Genomic DNA, 16464 nt, shown 5'->3' with positions numbered 1-16464 from the left:
GTGATAGACGCTGGTGCGAATAGATTTAATGCCCAATAATCCGTAAAGCTCGCGCATCGTGCGTGACATGAACGCGGTGCCTTGATCAGTGAGAATCTCCTTGGGGATTCCCACACGGGAGATGAGGCGAAACAGCGCCTCCGCAACGCTCTTTGATGAGATATTACGGAGCGCGACTGCTTCCGGGTAGCGGGTTGCATAATCCACCAGAACTAATGCAAACCGATGCCCGCGTGCGGATCGCTCTAATGGCCCGATGAGATCCATACCAATTCTCTCGAAGGGGATCTCCATAATTGGTAAAGGGCGCAACGGCGCTTTTGGGGTGGCCGGCGGATTTACCAGCTGACATTCACTGCACGCAGCGCACCATCTGCTGACGTCACCGTGAATGCCCGGCCAAAAGAATCGGGTCATGAGGCGATTTAGTGTGGCCGCCTGACCTAAATGTCCGGCCATAGGATTAGAATGAGCCGCCTGAAAAAGCATTTCCCGGCGGCTCTTTGGTACTAATAGCTGGGTTGTATCTTCTTTTGTCTGAGTGTCTTGGGTCACTCGATACACCCTATCATTAATAACCGCAAAATACGGATAGGAGAGGGGTCGATCAGGCTGGAGGATTTTCCCATCAATAACTTGCACTCTTTCGAGTGCATGTTTTAGTGTATCATCACGCGACTGCTCCAGGGGAAAGTCTTTACACCGGGAAATTCCCAGCCCTTCCCCTGAGTCAGCGCGTGACGTCACTGCTTGGGATTCCCCCAGCTGAGCGACACGTCCCCTATCTGGCGATTTCTTCTTCCAAGAAACACCCGCACATAAAACTCCCAATAATCTATTAAATCCAGGCCAATTAGTTCCCAGAATTAGCGGGTGTTTGAGGTGCGGGTTAACCGCTACCTCCACTCTATGCTTTTTCCCCCGAAATTGAATATCTATTGCCGTTAGCGGGTAGTGAATAACATCCCTGTGTACACACCTTACCCTTACCGTGCGGCTCATATCCAAAGCCGGGTCTTGAAGCAAGCTTTGGTGGATGGAGGTCTGATTACACCCCGAATCCACCAAAGCTTGATATGTACCCCCTTTTATACTCACAGGTATCCGGTATAGCCCGTCGCGACCGGGGGCGACTGCTGGCACATCGGGCAGGCGGACCAATGCACCCACCTCCATCACGGAGCAGTTCTCTGGTGCATGATCCGCCCCCCCGCAATGCCAACATGCCGGCCCAGACCTTCCCGTTATACCCCCGAGGGCAGCAGGACCAACTGATTGGGCCGGAGAGAGACCCGTCATCGCTGTAGGCCCGCCCATGCCACGTGCCTCCCCGTCTCTATCCCGATAGGTGCCCCAGCGATGTGTGCTGCGCTGGGGCTCCGGGCCTGGGATCCGCCTCCTGGGAGTCGGTATGGGCGGTCCCCTCGATCTGGGCCTGGGGATAGGAGGAGAGAGAGAAAGAGGAGGGACAGGGGGAGAGAGAGAGAGAGAGGTTAGTTCGCCGACCCTGGACCTCGCTACCAGGTGATCCTCCGCCAGCTGGATGGCCGTTTCCAGATCGTCTGGTCGGTGGCACTGGACCCACTCCGATGTTCGGGAGGGAAGGCGGGCGATGAACTGTTCCAGTACCACAGCGTCGACGATCTGATCGATGGTCCGGTCATCCTGCACCAGCCATCTGCGGCAGGCGTCACGGAGCTGCTGGGCGAATATGAAGGGCCGACCGCTCTCCTCCAGCTTCAGCGACCGGAAGCGCTGGCGTTGTTCCTCCGGATTGCGGCCGGCCCGCTGAAGTATGGCTCGTTTCAGGTGCGCATAATTCAGGAGATCCTCGGCCGGTAGCTGCTGTGCGGCGGTCTGGGCTTCGCCCGACAGCAGCGGGATGACTCTCACCGGCCAATCGGCCCGGGGCCACCCACACGCTCCTGCCATCTTCTCAAACAGGTCTAAGAAGACTTCCGGGTCATCTTGTGGCCCCATTTTGTGTAGTGTGATGGGAGGGTGGGTGGCTGATGTTGCTCCGGGCTGGATCCCCTGCTTCAGCATGCTCCGGACGAGCTCGCGGTCCTCGCGCTGGGCCTCCACAAGGACCTTAAAGCGCTCCTCCTGCTCGGCTCTTATGTCCAGGATCTCCTGGTGTTGTTCACGGTGGAGGACCGCGAGCGCCTGGATCACTTCTGCAAACGGACTGGTTGACGGAGTGGTCATCTTAGCGGCGAGGTCTCTTCTTCTTCCCGGGTTTCGGCACCACTGTAACAAGGTTCTTTGTGTGGGAAGAAGAAGACAGGGTCGGCGTTGAGGTAAATAACAGATTTCTTTTATTTTTTTAATAATGTATCACTGTCAAGGCCAGCTCCCACTGTGTGGCCGTCGTTCAGCTCTCTCTCTCTCCCGACTGTTCCTCCCGTTCTCCTTAAGACGGGTGTCTCTCCGGTCCAATCACTAGAATAAACAGGTGTTGCTTATTATTTCGGATTGGCCTGCTGATTAGCCGCCGGGCTCTGAGCATGCTCTCCCCCTTTATTGGGTATTCGATCATGCTTACCTCTCCACAGTGTCATTTCATGTATGTAGGAAAGGTAATGCTTTATTCACACACCTTAAAGGGCCCTTATGATGAAAATCATCTTTTGAAAGCTGTTTGGACAGAACTGTGTGTAGATATAATGTGTCCACATTTATATCGGAGTGATATAAACACAATAATACTCTTTAAAAAAAAAATTCTGAAGTAAAAAACATGACCCAAATCCATCCTATTTAAGGCTCACTGCAACTTGAAATAGAAGTGCAGTTTCCCTGCCCACTGAATTGATTGACAGCCACATATTAACAAGTTTCCACAGTAACATGTACAACCACATCCACAAGACGGGACATGTGCAAAGCAACCGGGATTAAAAGATCTCATCTTTCTGTGATCAGCAGCAGTATAAGTTTTCAAGTTTAAAACATTTTTAAAACAGTGCATGTTTGTAATAAAGACAGTAAATTGGCTTTGTAATTCGTCACCACAGCCGCATAGTGTCAGTACAATTATAAAAGAAGATGTTTCAATCCCATTCTGTGGACTTAAATTGAGTTTATTTTGTACATTAACATAACAGATATCCACACAGCAATGTATATTAACATGTATTCTGTCACATCTGCCTTGCAAAAACAGTGCAAAGCTAAATGTGTATGTGCCAACTTTATAACGACATTGTGTGTGGCTCATCTTTGCGGAAAGGCTTGAATTAACTCTACAACATATACATCAAATAACTGTTGGGAAAGTTCTTACTGTAGTAAGGGAGAGCTGCTTCATTCTTGTCTGTCACTGTGCTGTTTATGCATGAGATGCAGCAGGAGAAGGCTACACCCATCAGTGAAATAGTGAGCAATCTCTATGACTCTGACACATACATGGGAATGGTGGGGGTGAGAACCAGCTCATTAAAGACAGGCAACAAAAACAGCATAGTAGCATCTCAAATTTCCAATATAAAGAAGGGATAATAAATGATCTGATATGAAGTTTGAGCTGAAACTTTACTAACACATTCTGGAGACACAAAAAAACTAAAAAATCTTTAAGTTAAAAAACTTAAATCTTAAAAAAGTGGTGAAAAAGGTGCCCTTTAAGAGAGTAGTGACCGAAATCTCAATATTAATATTGATACTAAAGTTAATTTCAATATTTAAGTCAAACCAAAGAAGTTATTTTGTGCCCTACATGAGACAAAAATATCAATATTAATATCAATACCAAAATATAGATGTTAATATTTGTAATAAATTCAAAATATTTTGAAAATAATAACAGCAGCTACTTAACACTACCCTAGATAGTCATGCAGTGTGAAAACAACAGTGACCTGAAAATCATGCAGTGTAAACTGCCTTATTCTTTTGTATAATGTAATTAAGCATTTTAAATGTTTAAAAATAATCTTTAATTCAATGGACAGTGAATTTACTTACTGAATTTTATTTACCTACCAAAAACACAAAGCATACAAAATTACTTAATTTTATTTTTCATTTTTTTGTATTAAACATTATGTACAGCTCTGGGGTAAAGAAGTTCTTAGAAGATAATATTCATTCGATTAATTTCCTTTGACTTTGTCCCTGATTTATCAGTGGAATGAACTGCCAACTTCCCTGATATATGTTTTACCCAGCAGATGCCCTTACAACCAAAACCCAGCACTATGCTGGGAAACACCCACACACTCTCTCATTCACACTCCTTCACTATGGCCAATTTAGTTTATTCACTTACAGTCTTTAGACCAGAGCACCCGGAGGAAACCCATCCAAACACAGAGAGAACACGCAAATTCCATGCAGAATTGTCAACTAGTCAGCGCCAGTGGTGTAGTGGTTAGAGCGTCGTCACATGCACTCCGGTGATCGCGGCAACCCGAGTTCGATACCACCTTGCAGTCCTATGCCAATCCTTCCCATCTCTCTGCTCCCTATGCTTTCCTGTCAGTTCTCAACTGTCCTATCAAATAAAAGGTGAAAACCCCTAAAAAAAATTAAAATAAAATAAAAAATTGTCAACTGGCCCAGCTGGGACTCAAACCTACAACCTTTTTGCTGTGTGGCGACAGTGCTAACAACTGACCCACCGTGCCACCCATAGTTGCAGCGTATATCTATAATAAAGTTTTTACAAAAAAAAACTGCAAGTTCTGAAAGAGAGCAAGCCAGGTAAGGAAAAAGTAGGGCAAATGTAACTCGATTAGTAATAATAGTAAATATTATTAAGCATGACTTTCCATAAAAAAGTATTAATTACTTTTAAGTATTAGTTACTTTTTTTGGGACGAAAATTAATGTTGTAGTGCATTACTTTCAAAGGTACATTTTCCCAATACTGGTTATCTTTGACAAATATTTAAATTAGTTTGATGATCTGAAGCATTAAAAGTTTGACAAACATAAAACAAATAAGAAATCAGGAGGGGCAAACACTTTTTCACACCACTGAAAATATATGACAACCTGGAATAAACAGATTTAATCCACACACACAAACGTTGCACACACGTAAAGCAGTGCATGCATGTGGCCTCCATGTTGTTGTTTTTTTTCATTTTTAGATCAAGATGTTATGTAACATCAGCCCACATTCATACTGCTCAGAGAGATTACTTTTTTTCTGAGAAGATTATTTTTTCACGAGCAGCTCTGCACATACCGCTTCTCAACCATTCATTTTGAAGTGACGACATAACTCAGCCAACCCCATTAATGTCAGCCTATCCATGGACATGTGTTCAGCCACGCCAGCACATACACAATAATCCTCTGGTTGAGAATCTACGTTTAAACTATTGCAGTCCCCCAAGATTCATTACACTTTGCAAATTATAAACAGTTTTAATTATTATTTTTTTAAAGTGTAATGTTATTCCAATATTTATTCAACATTTTCTATCTACCATTCTTTTAAGTCTTCTAATCCATCTTTAAAGCAATAAAACAAAATTATAACAAGTTATATAAACAAAATTAAACATACAACAACATTTTTACTTAACATTTAGCACCTTTTTGCAAAACAAGTTGTAAAAAATGTATTTATGGAACAGTCTGCAAAATCAACTTTGTTTAAAAAGCTCATTCACTATGACATTTCTTTGAAAATTGATTATTAACAACCATGTGCTGTTACTTGAAATTCTGAAAAAAAAAATTATACTATACTTAATAATTCATCATTACTTTAATTATAATTAAATTAAAACAAACTTATTCACTTGCTTAATTAATTAAAATTTAAACTGCCAACGTTTTGTTGTAGTAATTTTGATGACAGCAGAAGATTTAATGTGCTACTAAGAGTGCCCCACACTCTCAAAAAATGTGTGTTAAAGGGCACCTATGAAAATCATCTTTTAAAAGTAAACCCACTGACACAGGTACAAAGGATTTCTTGTAACGGTTTAACCTACACTTTGGGACTCTATATCTTCTACGAGAGGGAAGCAGTTCGTACTGGGGAAACAAAAAATGAGTTGGATCCTTTACAATCCTATCCACCTGATTGAGGACACAGATCTCATATAAAACTTGAGGATTAAAATTTTCATTGTGCCCGACAATTTTCCATGCTTTCTTTAAGAGATGCATCAGTTTAGATTTACACTGAACAGAAAGGTTGCCAAACCACACTGTAATGCCATACCTGACAATGCTTTCAAGAACTGCTTTATAAAACAGCATCATGAGCTTCTTGTTGACTCCAAAAAGACGCAACCTCCGTAATAAATACAATCTCTGGTGTAAACGAGAACAAACCCAATCAATGTGTGTTTTCCATGTGAAAGAACTGTCGATATGAATGCCCAAGTACTTATAGGTATCTGACTGAGTAATAGGATCATCATGTACAACCACTTGACGATGGTCACCTATGCACTTTGGGTCAAATACCATCTCTTCTGTTTTCTTAGTATTTATTTTTAGCTTATTTCTATCACACCAATCAATGAACTGACTAATTTCTGACTGATATATAACCCCAATATCATCCTTCTCATAAAGTAAACTTAAAATGGCTGTGTCATCAGAGTATTTAAAAAAAAATTCTGTGTCCTGGAGAATCCTAGACCTGCATGTTTTAAATCCGCTATCTCCACAAGTTGCTGTTCAGAATGCTTACAAAGAAGCACATCCTTCGGTGCATTTGTCCTTGGGATTGATCTGCAGCAACAGACCTGAAGGACACGTAATTTATGTCTCCATACTTCCACGCCACCATCAGTTTCTGTAGTTTCAAGTTCGAGCCTGGCAGTACAAGTCACTCTCTCTGTTTTCGCCAAGCTCGCGGAGGTTGCCCTAGAGCCCTTTCGCCCCACAGGCATCCGCATACCTAACTATCTCGACTGGCTGATTTTAGAGCTCTTGCGAAATTAATTGATTATGCACAGAGACAGGGTGCTTCAGCACCTCGACGTATTGGGGCTTTAGCTCAACTGAGAAAACAGCAAGCACGCCCCCGTGCAGGGCATTTCTTTTCTTGGGTTGGAACTGGACTCGATCACCATGACGGCGCGCCACTCCCGAGAGCAGGCCTAGCTGATACCTGTCTGAGGGAGTTCGACGGAAAAACTGTGGTCCCACTGATATTATTTTAAAGGCTTTTGGTGCATATGGCATCTGCTGTGTCACTGCTCAGTGGCTCCACTTGAGAGAGCTTCAGCATTAGCTTCACGATTGGGTCCCAAGATGGGCATGGCATGCGAGTGCACACTGGGCCCATGTCACTCCACTGTGTCGCCGCACTCTCAGCCTCTGGACGGACCCTGTATTTCTACAGGCCTGAGTGCCTCTGGAACAAGTGTCCAGGCATGTCATAATTTCGACGGATGCTTCCAGTTGTGCAGGAGGGCCATGTGTTGCAGGCATGCAGCTGTGGGTTAGTGGTAGGAACCTGGTTGCATTGGCATTTTAAACACCTGAAGCTGTTGGCAGTGTATCTCACACTGCACCGTTTTTTTTTTTTTTACCGGTGCTAGAGGGCAAACACATGCTGGTCAGGACGTAAAGCACAGTGACATTGGTGTATATCAATTGCACGAGGGGTATCCGCTTTCATCACATGTCTCAGCTTGTTCGCCATGTGCTCCTCCAGAGTAATACCCCAGTCATTCAGAGCCCAGGCGAGTCGTGTCCCCCAGGCGTGAGAACGCATTACACCTGGAGAATGCATCTGTTTGGCTGTTAGCACGCCGTGCCTCTCTAATAGATTCCATAGATTTTTCCATAGCCAAGTTTCCACAGGGCATTGAAGTTCCCCTTCTGAAGGGGAATGCCCCGGTTACTAAAGTAATGCTCGTTTTCCGAGGAGGGTAATGGAAATTCTATATTCCTTCGCCCAAATGATTGCCCCTTAGCTGTTAGCCGTGAAAGGCTTTACAGCTAATAAAGAAAGCTCCAGCTTGGCACATGCATTGCATATATACAATATAATGTATATATATATATATATATATATATATATATATAAGAATATATACAAGATACTCTTTCAGATGATTGATTCTGACAAAATCCCCATTGTGGAAGTTTCCACATAGCATTTTGCAAGTCAATGCTAGCAGTTCCCTCTCGGGAACTCTACGCTGCGCCTCTGTTTAAAAAAAAAGCAAAATGGAAAAGACACTTAGATTATGTGCTCCTCCATGTCCTCGTTTCCTTACAGAACAGGACACACATGATCTGTGAGTGTAGTGCCTGGTCAGGAACATGCACAGTCAACCCTGGAGGGGGGTGGCTGTTTCCATAGCAATGCAGTTCCTGGCCGAGTACTGCGAAGTCGCCACGCTCTGTTTGATAAAGAGCCGGTGGCAGGCGTTCCTCACGGCACTGGTCCCGCCCGTGCTGAGGCAGAGCGGTGATAAATGTTGTGGGCATTGCAGCTCGATCTTGCAGAGAGGATGGAAACACGCTCAAGAGCTTCTTCTCCTCCTTCTACTGTCAGATCGAGGTCCAGTCATCACAAGCTGGAAGCCCGTGATCGTCTTCTTCTCCTCATGCTGATGGGTGGCTGCTCTGCCTCTCTACTTCTGAGGGAGTCGAGAGTATAGAGGGCCTTTGGGGCCAAAATGATGTTCCCCTATTATGCCTCGAATATGATGAGCTGGCAGAGGTCCTGGCCAATGTAACAACATAATGTAATATTAACAGGGAAGTGGAGCGGCAGGAAGAGCATCAGAAAACTGGCTTATGTGATGAGCGCATCCTGCCACCACGAGACAGGCCTTTTAGAGGGGGTTCTTCCATTTAACAAAGACATCCAAAAAGAGGTCTCTTATACATGGGAAAACCCATATACCACTTGCTTTATAAGTCAGCTAGGGTTAATATATTTAGCTGTTGCTGGTTTATATGAACATGGGTGCCGCACAATGCCAAAAATGGAGGAGCATTTGGCGCGCCATTTGCTACCTTAGGCATCGTTGGCGAAGACCCCCGCCTTGCCGTCAAAACCAATAAAAGTAACATCAATGTTAGTCGGCAATGCATATGCGGCAGCAGGCCAGTCTGTTGGGTGTCTGCACACGATGTCACTATTGCAGGCATACCAGGCTGGCCTGCTGAAGGAGGCCCTTGACAATGGTGGGGCGGGGGCCGATACAGTCAGGGAAATACTTCGGACCTCGGACCTGTCTCTGAGTGCCATTAAAGAAGAGGCTAAATCCTTAGGCTGCTCTATGGTGGCCATGGTGGTAATGGAGAGACATTTATGGCTTAATCAAGCAGACATCAAGGAGGAAGACAAATGCATCTTCCTTGATGCTCCCAATTCGCCCGCTGGTTTGTTTGCCGACTTAGTTGAAAGAGTCGCCAAATTGTTTGAGCAAGCGAAAAAGAGGTTGGGCTCCTATGGGAACTTCCTTCGTCCGAAAGGGCATCCTTCTGGGGCTGTGCAGCGGGACCAGCCCCACCCGTCAACCAGCTCATCTGCTTGGTATAGAGCTGAGCAAAAAGAGAGTGTGGCTTCCCGTCAGCTCCCAAAAAGAAAATGGTTTGGGAAACACTCTCAGGAGTAACATACGGTGGTCCGAGGACCATCGTTGTGAGACAGCCTCAGAAGAAGTCATAGCATTAGGACTTCTTCGGGCAGCCACCAACATAGAGCAAAGACCACCTCCTCATTGCCCACAGGGGTTCTATCCACCAACCCTCCCTCAGGGCGTGGAGACCCCCGGCGTTATCCACAAATGGTTCATTCCAAAAGTGGTGGCGATAGTGGACTCGCCCCCTCTACGGAGGGTCCAAGAGCAGTTGATTCAGGGGCCTCCTGTGATAAGTTCCCCTCAGTGTCCAAAGTTAGCAACTCAGGGGAACATAGAGGTCGGTCTCGAGAGACTGGTACCCCTGTGGAATTTTATGGCAGAGTAGAAACGTCTGCCGAATGTTTCGCAGTAGGTCCTGCTTACCATAGAGAGGGGCTACAGAATTCAGTTTGCTTCATACCCCTCTAGCTTCAACGGGGTGCTCCATACCCTAGTGAAGCCAGAGCAGGCTCTAGTGATAGAACAAGAAGTACACTCTCTTTTGAGAGCCATGGAACAGATCCCTCCTCTAGACATCGAGTCAGGATTTTACAGCCGTTACTTCAATGTTCCAAAGAAGGATGGAGGGCTGCGTCCAATATTAGATTCAAGACAGCTAAATCTCTCTGTACAAACACGGAAGTTCAAAATGTTGACTATCAGCACCATCGTGTCATATATACAGTAGGAGTACTGGTTTGTCACGATAGATCTGAAGGACGCATACTTCCACATATTTATCCTTCTAAGTCATAGGAAGTTAAAAAAATTTGCCTTTGGGGGCAGGGCTTATCAGTACAGGGTTCTTCCTTTCGGCCTGGCACTCTCATGCTACACGTTTACCAAATAATGCGCTCTGCGCTGGACTATAGACCTGCTTTGATCTGGTCTATTGAACAGTCTTTTTCAGTTCCTCAAAATAGCAATGCGCCAACAATGCACCTCGACACGCCTCCTTTTTTTAGACTAGAACGCCTATGGCCGCACATATGTGCGAAAATGCATTTGCTATTTAAACAGCGTGGTGCAAAACGTCAAAACGACTCTTGCGCCGAGCTGAAACTAGCAAACAACATTTGCTTCACACCTTTCTCTACATTGCGCCGTGTTTATGATAGGGCCCTAAGAGCCCGTGTGTTATCTAAAATCATTTAAACCAGTGGTTCTCAAACTGTGCTACTTCCTCCTAGTGGTACGCGGAGGAATCACTTTTAATCCTTTGATGCGTACAATAACATTGATGTGATCAGCATTGACTGTTTTGTGAAGCGTACGATCACAGTGCTGTGCTTAGAATATTTATTTTAGTGCTTTGTGTCCTAAGCTGCTAACAATCAGTGTCCAAAGTTTAAGAATTGATTCTGAAGTGTGGAAAAATAAATTTATACCATCTAATTTCAAATTAACAATAATCTACGTATAACTAAAAAGTTATATTCTCTGGTTTTTAATTATATTATTTCATTGACTTGCCAGCTAGGAGGGTCATTTAACCTTTGCCTTGCTGACTACAGGCTAAGCCAAAGTGATGCAATTATCAGTTTCACAGCATGGGGTGTCTATTGTTTTCTCTTTTCGATCAAATGGTCAGGCGGTTTCTTTCTCCAGAACATGATGAGATCAAAGCCTGAAAGAGCAGTTTACCCTGCCGACCACAACTCTTAATTTGCATGCTTTGTTTAGCCATATCCCCTCCTCCTAAGAACACAATATAGCCATGAAATCTTTGTCTTAAATCAGACTATTTGCAGACTTGTGTGAGACTTGTGAGAGACTCGTGAAAGAACTTGCAGACTGCGGACCTCTTGTAGGCTCTTGCAGACACATGGACATCTTAAAGACGCTGTATGACTGCAGATTAACCAACACGTCTCAATAAAGGAATTCTGCTTGTTCCGAGTCTCCTGGACTGGGTTCTCTCTTCTTTTCATCTTATTTATTTTTTTACAACAACTTGGTGCCGTGACCCGGATAGAGACAGAAATCATCAAATTCTCAACAATTTGCCACAAAAGACTGAAATCCACCTGGAATTCAACTTGAACCTTCAAGATCAAGGAAACTTCTTCAGACAGAATCTTCAGCTCAACGGCAATTTGAAATCACTCAGCGGACGTCACAAAGACTGCAACACTGAACATTGAAGCTACCTGAATACAAAGATCAGATCACTCCAGACTGAATCTTTTCAGCTCAACCTCGATTTGGTGAGTTTCACTCTATCAAAAGAACCATACAGACCAGTCTATACACATGGTTATTCTCTGCTCCATCAGAGAAAAGTTAACAAACAGCTGCAGGGTTTGTTTAACAAAAAGCTATCCTCTATTTCAATAGAGAAGTAACAGTTTATCCTCTGTTTAGACAGAGAAGTAAAGCCTTACGTGCTATTTTTCTTTTAAAAAGTTATCCTCTCTTCAGAGAAGTAAAGCCTTACGTGATATTTTCTTTTAAAAAAGTTATTCTCTCTTCAGAGAAGTTAAGCCTTATGCGCTATTTTCTTTTCTTTTATTTTGTTTAACCTCTGTTCAACCAGAGAAGTTTAAGTTTAGCTATACAAGCTAATTGATGTTATCTCTTGTTCAGGCAGGAAGTTTTAGCAACATGTGCTAATATTGTTACCCTCTGTTTCGCCAGAGAAGAAATTACTACACTTTCATCTGAAAAGTTTTAGTATTTTTACTTTGTGATAATAAGCTCACAAAATGTTCAGACAGAATACAAGACTGATCACTACAACTGAAAAAGGTGGTTTAACAACTCCTTCATTGTCAGATCAGGATTTCAAATCGCTGCTACAAAAGCACATGGACTCAATTACAGAGTCAGTCAGACTAAATTTGACAAAGAAATTTAGCATTGACCCAGATAATGTTTGGACATTAGATGAATGCAAGAAAGTGCTTGATGCATGCATTCGCAAAAACAATGTAAAAGGCATTATCTGCTGCTACAGAGAATTCAGTTTATCTCGAGCTAAACAACAAGCTCAAGCTAAATCAGAATTAGAGAAACAGATCCAAGAGCTTCATGCTAAGATAACCTCAATAACAAAACAACTGAACCTCAAGAAATCAAAAACTGACATTGAGGAGGCTAGTCAGCCTGATAATAAGCATCCTGACTTACAAATTGTCTCTGAAACAGACATTTCCATCCAGTCAGATAGCGATTTACCTATAGGCTCAGTGGAGGTTTGTGGTGCCAGAAGATCTAAGAGAACTGAGAGTTCACACAACAACACTTCTGTTGTTCAAATTCAAACAGTTTCCAGAACACTAGGACCTAGAGAAATAGACAGACTGTCTCAAAGCTTACCATCAGCACGCACAAATTTTTCAGAGTTTAGCAGAGCACTAATAGGCAAAATGCGTCTTTATGACATGTCATTAACAGAAGTCACCAAGCTAATGTCTCAAATTCTCACTGAATCTGAATTCAACAGTTTTGAGCATACTGTGACCCCTAAATTACAACATGCCAGTAAGGATGATTTGAGAGAGGGTGTTTTGAAAGCTCTAAAGAACATTGTTGGCCCAAAGATCGACTGGTCAAAAGTGACTTGTTGTGTGCAAAGGAAAGATGAATCTGTGAATGAATTCACTGAGAGATTTTGTCAATCCGCCATAACTTACAGTGGATTAGCTGATAATTCGGACAGTGTGCTAAATGATAAGGGACCCCTAGTCCGCATCTGGTCAGATGGCCTTGCAACTGAATACAGACAAGCTTTGCCATTTCTTAATATCACCTGGTCTTCCACCACTCTCAGAAATAATATGAACAGTTTAGCTTTGTGGGAAAGAGACTCTCATATCAAAGACAGAGTCAGATTTGAAGCAGCCGCCACTAAGGTCAACACAGAAAAGACATCAAATCACAAATGTCTTAGGAAAAATATCTGTTGTCATTACTGTGGTAAAAAAGGACATTGGATGAGGGAGTGTAGAAAGAATAAAAAGAACTTTAAAGAGATGAACAGGGTAAATCAACTTCTGAACAGTTTGCTAAATGCCCTCAACACACCCCTCCCCTCATCACTAAATCCATTGAGCTGTCCACAAAGATGCTAACCATTTTTTGGCTGTAAGTGCTTAAAGTTCCAGTTCATTTACAATTAAGATGAAAGACTCTTTGTAAAAAGACACAAAGGAAACTTCTTCCTTTTTATTGGGGAACTCTGCTTAAGTCCACTTACAGCCTTGAATGTGTTTTAACACATATTTCAATAACTACCCATTCAATGTTATGATGTCTGATAGGACTGATATTTGTTGAATGATAGTTTGTGTGTCACTTTTTAAAGTTTGCCCACCACACTCAGGGACAGAACAGGACACACAAATCAGTGAGGAGCCCAGGGCAGAACTGAAAACAACAGGCTTCAGGGGCCGCACCCTGTGGTGAAGACTCCCTTTTTCCCCATTTATCCTCACCTCACTGTTTTATAGGTGTCATAACTTTAAGATTAGGAGACAGAAAATACACAACACTATATGATCACCAACTTAACACAACCACTATACAATCACCTGAATAACTAAACACATGAACTGTATGATCATACAAGTCTATGCATGAATACTGCTGGTCTGCTGTTTCCTTGTTTTCTTGTGTGCAGGTAAACACATAAACACTGCATCTTCTCAAGAAACACTCTGAACCAGAGCATCACTACGGAGATCCATGAATGACAGGAAGTCATCAGATCAACTCTGTGCTGGAGAAGAACCACAAGAAACACACCTCACAAAAGACTGAACACTATTCACAAGCCATGGACTTTCAGAAGATCTGCAGTTTAACTACATGATTTTTGTGTCATCATGTAGGATTTATGACATTACAACTGATTGTCATAAACGTGTGAACAGTTTAGAAATCTACACTTACATCTATGTAGATATTGAAATGACACAGAATAAGTTAAATGTGCCTGTAACTTTTCAAGTTACATGACTAGAAGATGGGGCTTCTGTTATCAAACAGAAGCCATTGAATGGTTTTAGGAAAGCTTACAAATTTATATTTTTTGTGAGAGTTTTTAAATAACTCTCAAAGGGGGAACTGTGGAAATATAAATTTATACCATCTAATTTCAAATTAACAATAATCTACGTATAACTAAAAAGTTATATTCTCTGGTTTTTAATTATATTATTTCATTGACATGCCAGCTAGGAGGGTCATTTAACCTTTGCCTTGCTGACTACAGGCTAAGCCAAAGTGATGCAATTATCAGTTTCACAGCATGGGGTGTCTATTGTTTTCTCTTTTCGATCAAATGGTCAGGCGGTTTCTGTCTCCAGAACATGATGAGATCAAAGCCTGAAAGAGCAGTTTACCCTGCCGACCACAACTCTTAATTTGCATGCTTTGTTTAGCCATATCCCCTCCTCCTAAGAACACAATATAGCCATGAAATCTTTGTCTTAAATCAGACTATTTGCAGACTTGTGTGAGACTTGTGAGAGACTTGTGAAAGAACTTGCAGACTGCGGACCTCTAGTAGGCTCTTGCAGACACATGGACATCTTAAAGACGCTGTATGACTGCAGATTAACCAACACGTCTCAATAAAGGAATTCTGCTTGTTTCGAGTCTCCTGGACTGGGTTCTTCTCTTCCTTTTCACTCATTTATTATTTTTTTTACAACAGAAGCATGATTTGCCTGACATGAAAAGTGGCCAATCACAGTCGACCTTGTTTAGTTTCGCGTAAAACATAAGGGCGGGACAAAGGTTTTCTGTGTTGCAGAGACAGAAAAAAACAACTTAAAAACAAATGTTTTGTTGGAATAATGCATCTCGGATGTTTTCACTATAGAGATGTCTAGCAGAGTAATTAAACCGCGGACATATTTCCTGCCTATTTGATGATCTACATACACGTTTCGCTCTCCGACAGCCAGTTGACTCGCCTCTGACCTGTCACTCCTCTAAATACATTCTGAATGGCGGCGCAGGAATGGAGGTATTGCGCAATTACTCATATCTGCAAATGTGGCGAGTGCTTTATTTTAACACGAGAGCGCATTCATGTACGCTAATTGCTAAAACAGATATGCGAGCTCTTAAATGGGCTTTTTTCAAATGAACTGCAAGTCCTCTCATGATCGCGTGTGTGCTCAGATTGAATACAATTGCAATCTGTTCACTATTAAAGTAGACATTATTTATCTTTGCTCCCTGACTAAATTTAGTCAAAAGTATTCAAAGTCATCAAGTATTTAGAATTAGATTCATTGATGCATGATCGATGACAATGCTAATGGTCTTCTTATTTGGCTGTATTGTAAGGTGAAACTTACTTTTAGCAAAGGTGGAACTTTTTTTATTTCTTTACGACAAAATAATTATGCTGGAAATCTTTCTGGATGAGGTATTTGTGTGATTTATACATTTAGCTGTATTCTGATCTGTCTTAAAGCATTACAGGTCAAAGCAATCCGTTGTTACTTATTGTTTATCAAAATTAACAATAAGGCTCTTAAAGCACTGCTTTAATAAATGTATTGTTGTCATATTTCAAATACCCTAAGTAAAAATAAGTCATTTGTTTTATTTTTTACTGACAGTGTACTTGTATTTTTTGTAAAGTTTGCATTTTAGTTAGATCAAGTAAGATCAAGTGTAAAATAAAATCTACATGTGATGTACAGCTATTTAAGAAACAAATTTGCAATATGCTATGGCCTTAAAGATTTTGTGGTAGTTTTACCAGTGCTATTGAAAAAGATTAATTGTCATGAAAGGAAAAATTGACCGTACTTCCTTTGTTAGTGCAAATTCCTATACATTTATTTAAGCAATTAAACCATTCAATCAGGTTTACACTTAAAAAAAGTGATTTCATCATGAAAATCTGTTTTTTTTCCCCCCTCAAAAATAACCAACTAGTACT

General features: G+C 42.2%; 1 protein-coding gene and 1 long non-coding RNA gene across 2 annotated transcripts in view; one reads left to right on the top strand and one right to left on the bottom strand.

Annotated features, from left to right (window-relative positions):
- The window catches only part of si:ch73-60h1.1, an 82528-nt gene that overhangs the window by 24658 nt on the left and 41406 nt on the right, over positions 1-16464 (bottom strand). The window lies entirely within an intron of this gene.
- Positions 11299-15170, top strand: LOC141376574 (uncharacterized). The gene is made up of 2 exons (XR_015502487.1): positions 11299-11985; positions 12035-15170. It is a non-coding gene; the product is annotated as an uncharacterized LOC141376574 (long non-coding RNA).

Source organism: Danio rerio, chromosome 11 (genome assembly GCF_052040795.2).
Source record: "Danio rerio strain M-AB ecotype USA chromosome 11, GRCz13ab, whole genome shotgun sequence".
Classification (NCBI taxonomy): Eukaryota; Metazoa; Chordata; class Actinopteri; order Cypriniformes; family Danionidae; genus Danio; species Danio rerio.
The sequence above is the reverse complement of the archived record's forward strand: the minus strand, read 5'-3'. Positions and strand labels throughout refer to the sequence as shown.